Source organism: Peromyscus leucopus, chromosome 12 (assembly GCF_004664715.2).
Source record: "Peromyscus leucopus breed LL Stock chromosome 12, UCI_PerLeu_2.1, whole genome shotgun sequence".
Lineage (NCBI taxonomy): Eukaryota > Metazoa > Chordata > Mammalia > Rodentia > Cricetidae > Peromyscus > Peromyscus leucopus.
The window spans coordinates 57,719,344-57,735,427 of record NC_051073.1 but is presented as its reverse complement, the minus strand read 5'-3'; the positions used below and the strand labels follow the sequence as shown (position 1 = coordinate 57,735,427).

The 16,084-nt window shown below is 47.1% G+C and overlaps 1 protein-coding gene across 1 annotated transcript in view; it reads right to left on the bottom strand.

The window, feature by feature from the left end:
- The window catches only part of Nr1i2 (nuclear receptor subfamily 1 group I member 2), a 36,908-nt gene that overhangs the window by 20,445 nt on the left and 379 nt on the right, over nt 1-16,084 (bottom strand). The gene's annotated exons all lie outside the window — the stretch shown is intronic.

Sequence of the window (16,084 nt, the reverse complement as noted above, 5' to 3'; positions counted from 1 at the left end):
ATTATCCTCATGGCAGGAAGCATGGCAGCATGCAGGCAGACATGGCAGCCGAGAGCTCTACATCTGGATCCAAAGGCAGCAGGAAGAGAGTGATGCTGGGCCTGGCTTGAGCATTTGAAACCCCAAAGCCCATCCCCAGTGACACACTTCCTTCAATAAGGCCACACCTACTCCAACAAGGCCACACCTACTCCAGCAAGGCCACACCCACTCCAGCAAGACCACACCTACTCCAACAAGGCCACACCCACTCCAGCAAGACCACACCTACTCCAACAAGGCCACACCTACTCCAACAAGGCCACACCTACTCCAACAAGGCCACACCTCCTAATCCTTCTCAAATAGTTCTACTCCCTGATGACTAAGGATTCAAATATATGAGCCTATGGGGACCATGGTTTTTTTTTTTGTTTTTCTTTTTTCTTTTTTTATTTCGATACAGGGTTTCTCTTGTAACAGCCCTAGCTGTCCTGGAACTTGCTCTGTAGACCAGGCTGGCCTTGAACTCACAGAGATCTGCCTGCCTCTGTCTCCCTAGTGCTGGGATTAAAGTTATGTGCCACCACCTCCCAGTGGGGCCATTCTAACTCAAGCCACCCCACCATGTCCTGCTGATTCTGAGTTCTGAGTCTTTGTACCTTACTCTTTTTATGATAGAGGTGTTTTCTTCTGTTCCTCTGCAGTGGAGCCTTTTACTGCTAAGTCCCTAATACTATCTATCGGCTTTGACTCGGTCTCAAATCACCTCTCAAGAGACTCACAATGAGCAACACACTCAGCAGGGGCCTTCAGCAGGCTGCCTAGTGAGCCTGCTGGATGCCCAGTGCCAATGGGGCAGTGGGAGCCTCGGCAGCAGGTGCATTTGTAACTTTAAATCCTCTTAGTCACAATTAAATAGCCATCTAGCCTGTTTGGGGGTACCTTAAGAACAATGAACCTTTTTTTTAAATGTAATACAAATTAGGGTTCTGTGAATAGGTTTTCATCATGTTTGAAGGAGTATATTGGGGATCATTTTACTGAGAATGTCAATTTCATAGCACACAGAAAAATCCATGTTTAGAGGCCTCAGGAAACCTCAAAGAAAGAGGCAGATGCTCTTTTCCTAGTTCCAAAGTGTTTCCCTTCTGTTTGAAAGACAAATGGCCCCCATAGGTCCATAGGGAGTTGCACTATTAGGAGGTGTGGCCTTGTTGGAGTAGGTGTGGCATTGTTGGAAGAAGTGTGTCACTGTCATTTGAGGTTTCAGATGCTCAAGTCAGGCCATTCATTCAGTCTCTTCCTGCTGCCTGGGGATCTAGACATAGGACTCTCAGTTACCTCTCCAGCACCATGTCTACCTGCACACCACCATGCTTCCTACCATGATGACAATGGACTAAACCTCTGAAACTGTAAGCCAGACCCAATGAAATGTTTTCCTTTATGAGAGTTGCCATGGTCCTGGCATCTCTTTGCAGCAATAGAAACCCTAACTATGACACCTTCCTTCTTCTTAGTAGGGTACTGACGATATAATATATTTTTCCTGATGTGAAAACACACAGTTGGGGCTGGCAGGTGGGCTCAGCAGTTAAGAGCACCTGTTCCTCTTGCTCAGGCCCCAGATGGTGGCTAACAACCACTTTTAATTTCAGTTCCGGGAGGATCTGATGCCCTGCTCTGACTTCTGCAGGTATCAGACATGCATGTGGTGTAGAACATACAAGCATGCGTAATACTCATATACATTTAAAAAAAAGCAATGTTTGTTTCACTTTGTTTTGTTTTGGTCTTATTGTTTTTTGTTTGTTTGCATTGATTTTTGTATTTGTGTTTTTTGAGAGAGAGAGAGAAAAAAAAGAATATAAATTTGGGTGTGTGGGGAGGTAGCATAGAAGGATAAGGAAACCATGATTAAAATATATAAAAAATTTTAAATAAAAAATAATTTTAAAAAATCAAGGCTACACTGGTCTAAATATTGAAATGAGAAAAAGTTAAAACACAACAATGAATGACAAAATAAACAAAAAGAATAAAGTTGAAAAAATTTCAATGGCGAATTGTACTCTATTAATAACCAGTATTAATGCTCAGACCATTGAAATAATGTTAAAAAAGAACACATTTAGAAGACTTGTATTTTTTGAAACTATAAAAAGTGTTACAAAGCCCCCATTACTCAAACACCAATATTGGCGTGAGTGGGCGTAGAGTGTGATACATGAGGGTAGCGATATGAACCCTGACTGCTATCATCTGTGTCGGACAGATAAACAAAGGCAGCTCGGCGGAGGAACCAAAAGCCTTTCAAAACGGCACTGGGAAAACTGGCATTTCACGTATGGAAAAAAAAAAAAAGAATATAAACCCTTACCTGACACCATCCACAAAAATGTACTCAAAATAGATGACAGACCTTGAACTTCACTGTGGGAGATGAATGCACACACAAAAGCACCCTCGAGAGCATTGCTAGAGCGAGACAGGTCAAAACCACAGAGAGATTCCTCTATAACACCCAGGAAGGACAATGCAGAGAGGCGGTACAGGTGACGTGCGGGGATACCGAGCCTCGTGCCACTGACAGGAGTGTGAACGGATGCCGCCACTTCGGGAAGCAAATGTCCAGTGACTACAAATGGAAACACCCACTTACCATGGGACCAGGCTGTTGGGAGAATTCCTGCAGAACTACACCTGGTTTGACTCTAGAGTGTTAGCACCTAGCCTTAACCTGCCCTTTGCGATTGCTACCTTTGGTCTCCCCGTTCCCTCTATGTCAATCTTGTCTGAGAATTTTCCGAAGGTGTAAAGCCTATGTGAGTTTGACTGAAGAAGAACCCGGAACCCCGCAGGTATTCTTTGGCCGAGAATTTGCATTTGGCATTGTCCCTTTGGGGAGCTTAGACCAGAGGGTGTTGGGGTATGAAGATTTACTTACTACAAGGTGTAAATTGGAGAGCAATAAAAGGCCACTTTGCTAAGCTACTGTGGTCCAGTTGGTAGAGACAGATCCCCCACCCCTGCAGCTGGGAAAGGCTAGATCATCCGAGAGGTGCCTCTGTCTCTTGATTCCACACCCACACCTGGTATACAATGCCGGGCAGTTCTCCTCCAAGTCAGAGGACTTTGTTTTTTGCTGCCTGAAATTGGAGAGCAAATGAGGCCTGCCTCTCCTGCCAGACTGCTCACTGCGTTCACGGGGGCCACAAGATAAAATAGAGGCTGTTGGCGGAGTCTGCCGAGGGTCTGGGTGTGAGGACGAAGAGAATGTGCTACTCCAGAGACTATTGGCACACATGCCACTCAAAAGCTGAACTTGCTCCTCAGACAAGATAAACTTGAATTTGAGAAGGCGTCATTAAATTCAAGGGGACAATGGAGCAGAAGGCTGGGGGAAAGGAGTTATCTGCTTTAGAAAGAAACTCTCCAGGAGGAAGAGGAGAGGAGAGAGGGGCTGGAAGTATTGGCACTCAAGTGAAAGCAGGGGTGGAGGGTGGGAGGGGTGGGGGGGCGAGGCTTGAGAGAACTCAGGCTGAAAGGAAAAGCAAAACACAAGGAAGGGATGCAGAAGCCGCCTTGGGGGATTAGAAATGAAGTTCCTGTGGGCCTCGAGCCAACTGAGAAGGCAGCTTAGCGCAGGGATCCTGGCAGGATGCTGTTCTTAGTTCTGGGAAAGGAGCCTTAGACAAAGTTCAAATTAGGTGAGTTCGGTTCCATGGACCTGAGGTATGCTGACCCACAGAGGATTATGCACATCTATGTGAATGCTTAAATGATCACGGGTGATTCAATAGTCCAGGATCGTGTATGTGTGTGTGTGTGTGTGTGTGTGTGTGTGTGTGTGTGTGTGTGTCAGAGACAGAGACACAGACAGACAGAACCTGCCCCTGCAGAGGCACAGGTGGAGAAGGACAGAGGGAAGACACTAGAAAAGACTTTGAGTCCTGGGGAAAGTGAAAGGGTGGGAAAGCATTCCACTAGTAACCTTTGGAGCTAAATATTTGAAACTGTTGGAGAACAAAGGTGAGCCATGCTTTTAATTCCCCCGTGCCCAAAGGCAGGAATCCCAGACAGCCATGGGAAGTAGGGTCTTTGGAGCAAGAAAGAATGAGATGTTTAGATTGGGTTGGGAAGCTTGTCAGAGAGATAAACCAGACAGGAGAGGAAGGCTGGAGTCCTAGACAAGGAATGGCCGTGGAGAGGCTGGTCACCCAGTGCCGGCAGAGACAGAGAAAACGAAGGGCGTAAAACCCAGGATTGTGAACTAGAAAGAGTCAAGGAACAGAATGAAAGTTCAAGGCCTCGAACTCCTGTAAGTTGGATGCTAGGGTTTGGGGAGACAGTGTTAAGACACAAGAGAGCAGCCAAATGGCTTTGGTCTGTTATCGGGGCACTCCTAAGAGCCTGTCTGCTCAGGGGGTCTCTGGGATCACACACAAAGGAGGGTCACCAAGGAGGCTTGGTACATTTTCCTCTCCCCCAGGTCCCTTGCTGGCCTGTGGACTTACCACCCCAGCCACAAAACCAACTTCTGAGTCAGTGGTATTTGGGAGGTAAAATTCATTGGGTGCTCAGTTTAGCTAATGGGTCCTTGGTCAGCTTCTACTACGGAGCTGACACTGTGTGAAGAATTCCACCCGAGGAAAACAATACCAAGCTTGCCTGGCAGGTCAATCCTGTAAATTTAGCAGCACCCAGGATGCCGAGGCCGTAGGGATTATGGCTCGGAGGCTAGTCTAGACTACATTGAGAGTTCCAGGAACATTCAGATACACAGAAAGAGAGAGACCCTGTCCCGGTCTCCGTATCAAAAAACAAAACAAACCACAAACAATAACAACAAAACCCGGTAAGTAAACCAGTAAAATGAAGAAAAGAATGGAAGATTACAAGTACAAATATAGGTACCAAAGAGAATATACATTTATGAGGGGGAAAAAATGAGAAGAGATATTAGAAGTATTTGGAAAGAGTAATCAAAGCCCTGGAAAATAATACAATACTGAAATTGATCATGTCGCATACTAGTCTGATTATGTCCTTTAGGTAAGCGCATAGTGGTCCCCAAAGACATCTGCATGCCAACCTCAGGGCATGGGAGCGTGTTTCCTGGTACAGCCGAAGGGCCTATGGAGATGTGAGGGACCTAGAGACCAGGAGGTGGGGGGTTGTGGTTGGTTTGTTTTGTTTTGTTTTCAATCTCATCATAGGAACCCTAAGATGAGAAGAACTTTCCGGGGTTCGGTCACAGAAAGAGCATTGGTGAAGAAAGGGTCCGAGCGAACGCTGCTGGCTTTTCACATGGAGGAGGGAGAACGGCACAAGGAAGGTATGCCGTCTAGAAGCTGCAGACGGCAAGGATTCTGCAGAAGGAAGTCCCCAGGGGTGGGACCCCCTGGGGGACCCTGTTCTGTCTCTGTAACCCTGTCACCCCTGATTCCTACCTTCCTGGCAAAGACTGAGGCCACTCAGTGAGTATGGAGAGAGTGAACTCAGGCAGGAAAAGCAGGCCAGAAGCCAGGCGGGACAGGAAGGACCGTGCTTGGAGAAGGGGCCCATCAGTTGACCTCTTCTGAGGACAAGGACCAAGAAAAGACAAAGACTAATCTCCTCTCTGACCCTATTAGAAGAAGGGACAGTGGTGTCCCACGTGAGTGTCCACAGCCCCCTCTGTCCCTGTATGGGAGATTGTTAGGAACTGCGCAGCCTGAACTCACAGGAGGCTGCGCAGTAGCCAGCCATCCTGCTCCTCCGTCTACCCCAGAGGGCTCCCAGTGGGACCAGGGTCAGGTTCCTGAAGAAAGTATCCGGAGGCTTTTTGGAGCCTGTGAGGAATGGTAGGATTGTCCCCCAGGGACAAGTGGCCCGCTGACTCATTCAGCTGCCGTCCTGCTGAGTCTGGGCATCAGACACACACGGAGACCAAGCCCCATTAAAGGGCTGACGGCTTCGACTGCACCTCTGGGTTGCCATACTCAAAGGCATTAAACAAAACATTGGGGAAACTAATAAAAAAATGAGAAAGAACAGCTAAACGTTTCCCCACACACACACAGAGCTGTCACTGTGCCCGGTGATGGGGATGCTCATGTCACACAGGGTTACTCCAGCCGACTTCTAAGAGGACAACCTGCAGCCAGCAGAAGACAAAGCAAACAACAATGTGTGGCTCAGAGCCATTTGCAGGAAGTGAGGCGGGGTGGGAGGGGGGCTGTCATGTCACCGTTTAATCATGTCCTGCAAGTGACTGGAAATTGCACAGGAAAAATTATTAGGCTCATCAAAAAGAACATGGCACAACCTTTTTTTTTTTTTTTAGCTAAAAGTACATCACTTGCCAAAAAGGACCTGAAAAGATGTCCAACCTTACAAATCATTAGAGAAATGCAAATCAAAACCATCCGTTCATTAGGATGGCAGCCGTCTCCAAACCAACAAATGAAAGGCACTGGTAATGATCTGGAGAAACCAGCATCCCTGTGCTCTGCTGCTGGGGTATAAAATGGCAGAACACTGTAAAAATGGCACCGGAGTTCTCAAAAAAATGAACAGTAGAATTACTATATCATCCTCAACCACTTTTAGGTCTATGTTTAAAAAAAAAAATGAAATTGGAGTCTCAAAGAGATGTTTCTACACCCTTGAACACAGCTGCTTTACTCAGCAGAACTAAAAGGTGGAAACAACTCATGTCTGTCACCAGATGAATGCCTGGGCTGATGTGGCCGAGCACTTGCCTAGCATGGACAGGACCCTAGGCAACGCCCTTAACACTGCCCCGGGGAACAAATCGTTAATCCCCTAGAAGAATGAAATGATAAAATGATGAAATACCAGTTCGCACTTAAAGGAAGTAAATACCATAAAATGCTACCATGTATGAGCCTTGCAGCCAGAATGCTAAATGAAATACACCAACGGCAAAGCAAAGCCGTGTGTGGTTTCCTTTAAATGAGATGTACACACGGCCAGACTTGAAGAAACAGAAAGCAGATAACTGCAGGGGAAAGAAATAGGGAGATGCTTAACGGGCACAGAGATCCAATGTCATCGGATGGAGAAGGTCTGGAGATGGCTTGCACAACAACGTCAATATTCTTATTACTAAACCACGGGCTTGAAAATAATTCAGGGCAGATGCGGGGAGAAGGGCAGTCGTTGCCCTCTGTTTGTGTACCCTGATGACTCTACCAGGTGCCAGGGCGTAGTTCCAATCTCACGACTGAATAGGAGAGCCCTGGTTCAGCTACATGGGACACAAAGCAAAACCCGAGAGACAGGAGTCTGGGAAAGGGACTGCAGGGATGAGGCAGGGGCTTGCCGAGGATGGGGTCAACAGAAGAGGTTGCGGGGAGAGAGTAGTCAGAAAACGTTATATGCGTATATGAAATGGTCAAAGAACAAAATTAATTAAAAAAAATAGTTAAGTGACTGAGGATGTGGCTCTGTGTAGAGTGTTTGCCTACCTACCATGGATGAGACCCTGAATTCAAACAGCACTGCTAAAAACAAAATTATTCTAATAAAAATTTATGAGTATTTAACCCTATTTAAAATGTAAAAAAGAAAAGAAAAGAAAATCCAAAACAAATGTTGACCAAACATTTAAAGACTTTTACAAGAAAAAAAAAATGTAGATATTAATCTGGTTTAAGTACTTAAGTACCCTGCCTTGTGCACAGAGTCGATCAGAAGGAAAAAGGCAGGACGGGGAGGCCAGGAGGCAGGGAAGCAGCCGGGATGAATGTCCAGCTGGAGTTAAAGTCCTGTGGCCTCCGCAGGCAGCGGCCGCCTCCAGCCAGCTCACGGGATGGCATGGATTTTGAACTATGCCAGGAGCCCTGTGAGGCTGCGGCCTCGGCTGGGATTTTTCCACCTTCCTTCTTACGACTGTTTCCTTATCCCCACTGTTTATAGTAATCCAGAGCTGGGTTAATTCCCAGGGTGTGCTCTTCTGGCTCTGATAAGCACTCAGGCACCTGGGAGCTTCTCTTCTGGCTGGGCTCTGGGCTCTGGGCTCTGACAGGTTCCCGGTGATGTTCATGGTGCTGGCTTACCTGCTGTTCTGGAAGGAAAAGAAGGACAGGACCTCAGAAATCCAGCTAACAGAAGCCGAAATCAGCAGTGCACAAAAAGGGTGTGCAAGAGATGATCACTCTGATAAAAACCGCTTTCAAGAGACACGCAAAACAAACTCACTTTGTAACCAGTTTTTAAAGCTAATACACAAAGAGACAGTCCCTTCCCCGTGAGGAGGCTGTGCAGGTCCCCCTGGTCTCCCGGTGAGTCGTGACCGTAAACTTCAAGACCAGGTCACGGAGATTAAATACAACTTGAGAGAGAAGGAATAGTGTAATTGAAGGTGAAGGGGAAATGGCAAAGGAACCACCATCTTAGGACAGAAACTCTCAGAGACGCCAGGATGTACCATGGCAGGTACGTATGTATGTCAGAACTGTGCAGAGCGCAAAGAAAACAAAACAAAACAAAAAAAGCAAAGGAACACATTCGAAGACTGAAGTTGGGAAGCGCAGCTTGTAAAACCGCCAAACCGCCGGCTTTGTCCAGCCCGGGGAGACGCTGGGTAAATGTATTAACTGACATTTACACAGGCTTTCACTGTTTACAAAAGGATTTCAAAATCGTGACTTCGTGTAGAGATGTCTGTGAAGTGGGCAGAGCAAGGTTTATCCCCAGAGGAGCAGAGCAAGGAATGAAGAAAACGGAGAGGCTCTGAGGCTGTTTACGGTTAGACGGATTCCCAACCACCACCACCACCACCCCCCGCACCCCCATCCCTAGCATGGAGGTGACCTCCAGAGGTCGTTTAGACAGAAACTCCAAGTCATTCAAACAGAGCTCAGCTGCTATCAATGAAAGTCGGCCTTTGTGCTTCCTGGACTGGAGTCAACAGATAGGAGAGGTCAGAAGGCTGTGGCTCTGCCTGGACGGAGGGCAAAGCTGGCATGGATGCCAGCCCAAGTACACCCCGTACCCTGGTGCGGTATCTGACAGGACACAGTGAACTCTGATTTAGTGCCTAACTCTTATGGGCCTGGGTAGTGAGGGCCACAACACCATGGTTTTATACTTCGACTCCTTGTCAAAGGAGAGACTGGGAATTATTTTGTACACCCATGGGTTTAGATTTGTTTGACTCATGTGCCAGATGGAAACTATTCTCTACATGCCCTGGGAGTGCAGGACGTGTGTGTGATAGGTGGGTGAGCAGGATATAGGAAGCGAGATGTTTTTCCCAGCCTCCCCCCAACAGACCACGTGGAAGGTCCCATGTGCAAACTAGGTCTCACTTACATCCCGGGGCCTGCACCCACCCCTGGAGTAGCTCGGAGGCTGAGGACAGATCACCACAACCCCGGCAAATATCGAGCTGATGTCGTTCCTTCCCTGGATTTCTGTTCTTTTTCAGGAGGAAATGGGGGGTCTCCCTTCTGAAGGTCCTAATGGCTGTTGAGCTGTTTCTGCTTCCACGCACCCTGGGATAAGCCATTTAACTGAGAGAGTCCATTCACGATGAAAATGAAGACCAACAAAGTTATTTCTCCCTGAGGTACTGAAAACGGTGGAGCCGAAGGCAGTTGCAACCCAGGAAGATGCTGCCCTTTCCTGCTCATTAAAACCAGTACAGGGAATCACAGAGACCAAAGGTCCTCCCCTCCACTCCCTTCTGCCTCCTGTACAGAATGAACCACACACACACACACACACACACACACACACACACACACACACACTCTGCACAAAACTTCCTCAGCTCGGAGTCACCAGCAGGGTCTACAGATTCTGGGGACCCAGTGCTCCTTCCCTGAGTTCATCCCGTTTGCAGACTTGGCACACACAGCTCGCCCTCCTTGGCACTACCCTAACAATGCCTAGGCTTTGTTTTCAAACGCTTTTTAATCTAAGACAGGGTCTGTCTAGGAGCTCACAATAGCCTCAAACTCATGCCACACACATACACCAGCCTCTGCCTCGCCCCCCACACCGTGTCTGCCTCCCCCCCCCCTGTCTCTGCCTTTCCCCCCCTCTTTGCCTCTCCCCCACCCCTGCCTCTGCTTCCCCACCCCTGCCTTTACCTCTCCCCCACCCTGTTTCTGCCTTTCCCCCACCCCTGCCTCTGCTTTCCCACCCCTGCCTCTGCTTCCCCCACTCCTGCTTCTGTTTACCCCCATGCCTGCCTCTGTTTACTTCCACCCCTGCTTCTGCCTCCCCCCCCCCTGCCTCTGTTTACCCCCACCCCTGCATCTGCTCCGCCCACACCTGCTTCTGCCTACCTGCTCTGTTTACCCCCACCCCTGCATCTGCTCCGCCACACCTGCTTCTGCCTCCCCGACACCTGTCTCTGCCCCCCCCCCCCCCCCCGCCACACCCACTCCCACCCCTGCCTCCGCCTTCTAGAGTGATGGTTTGCAGGACAGTACTTGTTACTGCACCCTGCTTCTTAAAATCATTCTCTAAGACAGAGCTTCAAGCCTCGGCTTTGAGAGAGCTGCGTTCTGTAGAGTTGCGTTCTGTCTGTGGAACATGTGTGCCAACTACATGCTCAGAAGCATCCTCAATATTCTCTCATTAACCTGTCATGATAGAAGTGTCCCGACTCCGCATTCAGGAGGGTTGAGGAGATCTTCTCCTCCTCTTCACAAAGAAGACAGAGAGACTAAGAGAGGCCAAAAAGCATTTGCTAGAACGTGACGCCCACTTAGGATTTAAAAATTCTTGGTTAACCAGGATGAATAGACAAGAAGCTCACCACAGGGCATGTTCCAGAGACCTTTACACACAGACAAGCCTCTCACTAAAGTGAAAAGACAGGATTTCTCACCAGTACCGTACAGAGGGGGCAATTTCCTCCAGATCTGGGGCCTGGGGTGCAACAGAACACCAGAGGGAGAAGGCTGGTGAAGGAGGCATGGTGGGTCACGTCATGGCCTTCAGCATGAACCAGGGTGTCCTCAGGGTGATTGCCTCAGTGTGATGCCACAGAGGCCAACACAACAGCTTTTTCTGGTCTGGCTCCAGGTGGGGTAGAAAGAAATATTTGCTTTGAGAATTCCTGTCAAGCCCATAATCAAACTGACTTGAGTTCCAATTTATACTTCCGATGTGATCAGTAACCCTCAAGCTAATGGTGGTCCTAGTGGGTACTGAAATCTTCTAGGGGAAAATGGAGTCAGCCACAACTTTAAAGACTCCCACAGAGAAGGTTCTAGGAGATATGAATTTACAATATGAAATTAAAGTTAGGAACATGGCAAGAATGTTACGTTTCTGTGTACAATAGTATGCAGGAGCCCATGTTACATTTCTATGTACAGCAGTATACAGAACACGGGTCGGCGGTTAAGAGGACTGGCTGCCCTCCCAGGGCGCCTGGGTTTGATTCCTAGAAGCCACGTAGCAGCTCACAACAATCTGCAATCCCAGTTCCAGGGAATTCAATGCCTCTTCTGCCTCCGAAGTCACCAGGCACACATGTGCTGCACAGACGTACATACGTGCAGGCAAAACCACCAAAGAAATAAAATAAAAATAAATCTCAAAAACTGAACAAAGTGGAGTGTGCAGACCATTTGGTTGAATACATCAGCCCAAGATTGTTCTCTGTCATGGTTGTTGTTCATTTTATACATAAAGATCATGAAAAGGCAGTAAGGAAAAATTGAGCTATATAAGAAATGAAAGAACATAACTCTTACAGTATATAGAAAATAGGGCTGTCTATCTAGAAATTTCAAAGGAGGCTATTGCAACCTTCAAGGGAATTCAATACAGTAACCAGATTAAATAGCTAAAACAAATAGATCTCCAGGAGAAAAACTAGAAAATATGAAATCCATAGTGGAGTGGGCTCAGGGGAGGCTCTAAGAAGTCAAAACATCTTACTTTGTGACAAAGGTAATGTTTCAAACAAGTCAGAAAAAGATGAACCTTCAAATGAATGGCACCAGAATAATCCACTGAAATACTCAAATGTGAACTACAAACCTATTTTTAAGTGGTAAAAGTTTGCTCAAATAGCTTCATAATCCCGGAGGCTGAAACAAGCCTCCCAGCACAAGAGAGAGAGCAGAAAGCCTGTTCCCCTGTACAGGCCAAGCTGGGAGAAGGATGGTGCAAGCTGAGCAAGTGACTCAGAGGATACCTAGGACTCTCCCGTGAGGCATTAGCTCCAAGTATAACCAGCAGATGGGGGAAAGGGCTCAATACAAGATGAGCTAAGGCTGGGCGTGGAGCCACAAACCTCTGCTGCCAGCATTTAGGAGGTGGAAGGAGGAAGGTCATGAGTTCAAGGCTAGCCCTAGCTACACAGCAAGTTTGAGGCCAGCCTGGGTTACATAGGACCCTATCTCAAAAAAATAAAAAAAATAAAATAAAAGGGAACAAATGAGGGGGTTGGAGAGATGGCTCAGAGGTTAAGAGCACTGGCTGCTTTTCCAGACCTGAGTTCAATTCCCAGCAACCACATGGTGGCTTACAACCATCTGTAATGAGATCTGGTGCCCTCTTCTGGCCTGCAGTCATATATGCTGTATACATAATAAATAAATAAATCTTTAAAAAATTAAAAGGAACAAATGAAAAAAGATGAGCTAACGGTATGTATAGGCAACTTAAGAAAAAGAAACACAGGCCGGGTGGTGGTGGCACACGCCTGTAATCCCAGAACTCAGGAAGCAGAGGCCGGCAGATCTCTGAGTTCGAGGCCAGCCTGGTCGACAGAGTGAGTTCCAGGACAGCAAGGGGCTACACAGAGAAACCCTGTCTTAAAGGGAAAAAATAAAAAATAAAGAAAACATTCAAAAAAAAAAAAAAAAAAAGAAAAAGAAAAAAGAAAAGAAGAAGAAACACTATGACCCCGAATTATATAAAAAGAATACTTAGCTGGACCTAGAGAGATGGCTCAGAGGTTGAGAGCACTTCCTGCTCCTGCAGAGGACCAGAGTTTGCTTCCCAGCATCCATGTAGCAGTTCACAACCACTAGTAACCCCAGTTCCAGGGCACCCAATACTACTGATCTCTGTAGGCTCCTGTACACATGGTGCATATATGGACTTTCAGGAACAGACTCATAGCTATAAAATTAAATATCTTAAAAAGAATGCCCCTCTTCAGTTTATAATAATCAGGGAAATTAGAATCTACATGAATTGCTACTCTATTCACAGTGGCTAGAAAATGGAAATGGCCTAGGTGTCTATCAGCTGATGACTAGAACACATAGTATACACACACAAGGAGATAGTATTCAGCTGTAAAGAAAAATAAAATCTGTATTTGGATGGAGCTAGAAACAATCATTCTGAATGAGGTAACCCAGATCCAGGAAGACAACGCCACCTTTGCTTTCTCAAGTGTGGATGCTGGCGTTGACTCTTTAGATGTGTGTGTTTAAGTGGGAGTACCCATAGAAGGCAGAAAATTAGTGAGGGGGCACGGAGGAGGGATTTCAAGGAAGGGCAGTTAGAAAAAAATGGCATGAAGAGGAAATGGGAATAATGGAGTAGGAAGGGTTAAATGGGGTGCAAGATGGGTGGAGGAGGGAGTATGGGGGAAGGCTGGCTGACACTAAAGACCTTTGAAAAAGGCACGTGCAAACAAATGCTCTGGAAGCTTCCTAAAATAGATGCGTCTATTAAAGGAGTTTAGATGGAGCTACCCCGTCATGGCAGAAGAGGAAAGACAAGGCCTTCCCCAGACACCACAGGCTATCAAATAAAAAGCCCAGAGCCAGGTACGGGCCACCTCTATTCAAGTTGTGAATGTAGTTTCCTCAGACCCCTCCCAAACATTACAAACCACTGTCATTGCCTTGGTTTCCCTCTAGAACTCGATGGCGAGACTCTATTGCTGCAGACGCTGCATACTTGAGTCCTAAGACATGGGGAAATCAAGCTGGTGTTGACCTGGAACCTTCATTCCCATTGGCTAGCCTTCATAGTGCTGAGAGGTTCTACACATGCAACCAAGGGAGAAAACTTATCCAAAGTCCTACCCTGCTACTGAACACTGCAAGCAACCATAAAGATTGGCCTGGGATACATGTCCATTGGCACAATCGTGGCAGGACTACCTCAGGAGTAAACAACAACTTTCGGATTGGATTTAATGTCCACATCACAAGGCAGAATTCACACCAAGTACATTAACTGGGCCAAAAGCCATGGCTGTCTAGGTTATAGGCTCTAGAGGGGAACCCAAGATTAATATTCTGCTAAATAGACATAGTATTAAACTGCACCCTACATTCTTATCTTTATACCCACAGATCAGTGTCTCTTCCAACCTTTATCAGAGAAGGTTCTCCCTTGCCGTTGATGATTGATACAGAGACTCACAACTGGTCAAAATACAGATAACAAAACAGTGGAGTGCTTAGCTCTAAATGAACAGCAATATCACACCTCCAAATCCAGGGCTCGGGAAACTTCGCCAAAGAGGTCTGCAGGAAGGTTGCAAGAACCGAAAGCCGTGAGCATCTGCAGTGAAACAGTGCCTGCCATCAAGCCTGATGGCCCGAGTTCCTTCCCTGGAATCCACAGAGTGCAAGGAGAGAACTGACTCCCACAGGTTGGCCTCTGACCTCACACATGCATGGCATGTCCTACACACATACATGCTGAGTTGAGGCAGGCAATAAGCAATTTAAAAATATACACTGAAACATCTCACAGCAGTTAAAACAAATGAGCTAGGGTTTTATGTGGCCGTGGAAGATCTCTACATCATGTGCAGTGGTGAAACAGGATGAGAATAACAAGACAACAATCATATTAGTCCAGTAGACAGATGTGAATGCAGAGACCATAGTCTGGCATAAAAGTGCCATGCCAGTTGCTTTGGTGGCCCCTGAGGATTAGGGTTGGCAGGATAGCCAAAGGAGAAGTTAGATGAATTCATACTACAAGGAGCATGCAGTCATTAATCACCTCACAATTTCAACACTGGCCACCTACAAAAACAGTCTAGTTAGTTTTGTGGTGGTCTGTTATATTTATTTCACAACCATTTAGCATCAAGTTGATTGCCTTTAGACTCATGGGCAAATGTTTTCCGTCAAGGACCATTTGCCTCCACTGTTACAGGGTAAGAGCAGCCAGATGGCGTTGTGTTCCAATAAAACTTTATTGATTAAAAAAAAAAAAAACTGCTGATGGGCCAGATTTGGCCCATGAGTTATAACTTGGTGATGTCAGTTTAGATTAAGGTCATCATAGAACTAAAGCATTTTTAAGCAGGTACTTGGTGGTATAATAAATAGTCTTCCTATTGCCAACTGGGCAAGCCACAGCCTCAGAGGCCTTGCTCAGAATACTTTAGACTCTGGCCACGTCATTCGAGACCAAACATTTCATCTCAGCGTAGTTAATCCAGCCACATTTCATCTGGGCAGTGGTCATTCACCTTCCCAGCAGCAATGAAAAAACAGCCACGCATGTGCAAGGGACAGCACCACACCTGAAACGCAGAGGGAAGGTTTGGTGGCCTTGACGGTGTCGTCTAAGAAGCCCTAGGTGTGGAGGGGCCTTAGAGCAGTGTCTCTGTCTGTTCTATGGGGCAGAGATTGGGCCCCGGGGGTGCTGAGCATACACAGGGATGGTTCTAATCTAGGGGCAGGAAACTCAGTAATCCAAAGCTGACCACTGTGCCAAGGTATGGTGGGTGCTGAGACACCCCCGATGGGAATGTAAAGCCTTGTGACTCCTGCTGCTGTCCTTGGCCCTGGGGGCTGCCAACATTAACCTGTCAGGCTCCAGGAGTCCAAGTTAATTGTTCCCGGTTCTCACAGTCTTCAGCAGTGGTGTTTTCTAGGTCAGGGACTCCAACCCTGTCACAGAGGGGCTTGGCTGCCCGTCTAATGCCTGACAACACATACAGAAGCAAGGTTTCTGTTTCCATGATTCCTCCGCAACACAAATGGGGGCCAGGTAGAAGGGCGTCTGGGCTCCACATTCAGCAACTGTTTTAGTGCTTTATTTAACCAAGGGAGGAGGAGAGGGAAGAACAAGGTCCCCTCCAGGCTCCATATTCCATCACGTCGTCGCTGACCTCAGACCTCAACCCGTAAACCTT